Consider the following 2,799-nt stretch of genomic DNA (forward strand, 5'->3'; position numbering starts at 1 on the left):
ATAAGGTATTGGCTATATTGATAATGATATTGATACAATATTAATACCTTAATCTATGGTTACATGAGAAAACTTGTATCACAAACTTTAATTTGAGATGATATACCTCATGGAACCAAGATTAAACCACTCATAAATGCTTCAAGAGTGTCGTTCAATCCGAATCAATAGGAATTGGTTAGCCTAATAACTAAAACTTTCTAACACAATTTGGTAAAGTTGTGCTGCGCTATGCCCATGCTCACCTCTTTTTTTTTTTACATCAGATTCATTTTCAATATAATTCTAGGAGCTTCCCTGAGTCCTAAATAATATTCCTAATAAAAAATAACTTACACTCACCAGCTTGAAGCCTATTGGTTGTTCCCTCCCCACTCTATAGAGTAGGCACTAATATATATATATATATATAATTTTGAAATAGTCAATCCCCACTCAACTCACTATTAAAATGGGAGTTTGAGGTGAGGTAGCGCTTGCCGTAGTTGCTTGCAAGGTCGAGCTAGCCTAGATATAGTCTTTCAGTCCCTCTCTGATAAACAAGACGACTCATAACGAAAAAGAGAGAGATTTATTTACAGACAGATACCGTGTGTACTGATTGACCAGATGTGACCGATGGAAGGAACTCATTCGTGAACTGATATATATATATATATATTTAGAGAGAGAGAGAGAGAGAGCAAATTCATCCAAAGTTGATCGCATTAAAAAATTCAAAAAATAAATAATAAAAATAAAAATAAAGGGAAAAAACAGTATCTTTGAAGTCTAATGTTTCCCATGTTCTTTCACAACTAGGTGTTTGTAGAGAAATGGAACATATTCAAGAACATGGCTTCTCCGTTAAGACACAAACCCCTATGAAATTATTGACTTGTTTCTTATGAGGATAAAAATCTTACTCTTTTAATGCTCCCGCAAGTGCTCTCATTGGCCCCCCACATCTGTGTAGGAGCCTCACTCCCAGATAGAATTCTCTCCTGCCTCCTTTTTTTTCCCATCCAAAAATACAAATTGAGCTGAGCCAGGTCATTTTGAGGCGAGGAGGGGTGGGATGAGGCCTTATATGTTCATGGTTTCTCCTTGTTAGCCATCGAACTGGACTTGTATCTGGGCTAGAGTTTGGTTGTTAAATGTCGAACATAATGCATTATCAGTCGGGTTTGGCAGGGATCTTTCTGAGACTAATCCTCGGGGAGACTAGTGAAGCAATACACCGCCATGGTCTCCACTTAAATCGCTGATGCATAGATGCGGAATCGAATTTGGGACCGTGCATCTATCCACACAATCCCCAATTCCCTCTAACCATTTGGGCAACCCACGGATGGGTTATTCTTGTATGTTTGTAATTCATAAAACACCTTTGTTTTTCCTTTGCTTTCACTATTTATTTCTTATGAGCTTTTGAGTCTAAGCATAATTTTGTAGAACTCGAATGGCGAAATAAAAGATGACACTACTACTCGCGAAAGCCAAGAACTATTTTATCTTAGAGACCAATGTAGAGAACCGATTTTAACACAAAATTAGTGAGGGTAGAGATCTACTTCCCCATCGTCGGATGCTTGATGGTGAATCTGGTCATTTTGGAGATGGGAGTACAAAAGGAAAAATATTTTATCACTAATTAGATATTTCTATTACCATCTTTTTGTGCACACCCATTTATATATGGTCTACCTACTTTTCTTCCTTCCATTAGTTCAGACCCTTCTTTTTTTTTTTTTTAATTTTTTTTTTTTTTTTTTTTTTTTTAATTATTAGTAGGATAGACTCAAATTATCTGCGGTAAGTGGTGAGTGACATTAAGGATCCAATGGCTGGAAAGACCCCGACATACACCTCAGCCTTTGAATCTTCACTACTGCTCACTGTCTCCCTATAGAGTATTTTTATGCAAGTAGGATACCGAATGATAGATTTATCAACTAAATCATTTATCAAAGGCGAATGCTTTGATAAAATATTGATGGTTAAACATCTAAAGCAACATACTCTAAGGGCATTCAAATTTATTAACAAACCAAAAAGAACACCCATTGGCTACACAAGAACAATTAAAGTTCACAGATCTATCAATGGAGGACAGGGACAGTACCTGTTAATAATATATCCGTAGGGATAAATTTTTTGAACCAAACAATAGGCCACCATGGAATCTTAAACCTCCTCCAACAAATCTAACTTGTAGCCCACGGTTACAACTAGAAAGCCTAATTTATTAATGTTTAAATAGTAAGTAATAAACAAAGCCATGGGATAGAAATAACAATTGAAGCTCAAAATTAAAAAATACCACACCACTGGTGTCCAAAACCATTTTTCATATCACCCCCAACCAGTGTGAAAATTCTTTACAGTTGCTGCACTAGTGCAGTGAACATCGGGGTGGTTGGAAGCCCCTTGGGGCGCATGTTCAAATGCTCTCAGTCATCCGATGCTCACCGCACCTCATCGCTTGCTGTAGAGGATGTGGACTTCCACAACCCCCACCCCTTAATTTTTTTTTTAAATTCAAAATAAATAAGTAAAAAACTTAAATGGAATTAGGTTTCGATGCATGATTCTGAAATCCAATCTATTATGCCCTTAATAATTTCCAAGTGGCAATTCAATCGGGTCAAATTTGATCCACGAATTGTTCAAAACATTATCTATATTAATTATTAAAATATTAGACTAATCTGATATCCCCCTTGTTTGAAAAGAGAGACCAATCAAAGAAGTTCCAAATCATTCCAAGAAGATCATCTAGCCAAATCATCAATCCACATATTTCTGAAAAAAAAAAAA

The sequence above is a fragment of the Macadamia integrifolia genome, chromosome 13 (genome assembly GCF_013358625.1).
Source record: "Macadamia integrifolia cultivar HAES 741 chromosome 13, SCU_Mint_v3, whole genome shotgun sequence".
NCBI classification, from domain to species: Eukaryota; Viridiplantae; Streptophyta; class Magnoliopsida; order Proteales; family Proteaceae; genus Macadamia; species Macadamia integrifolia.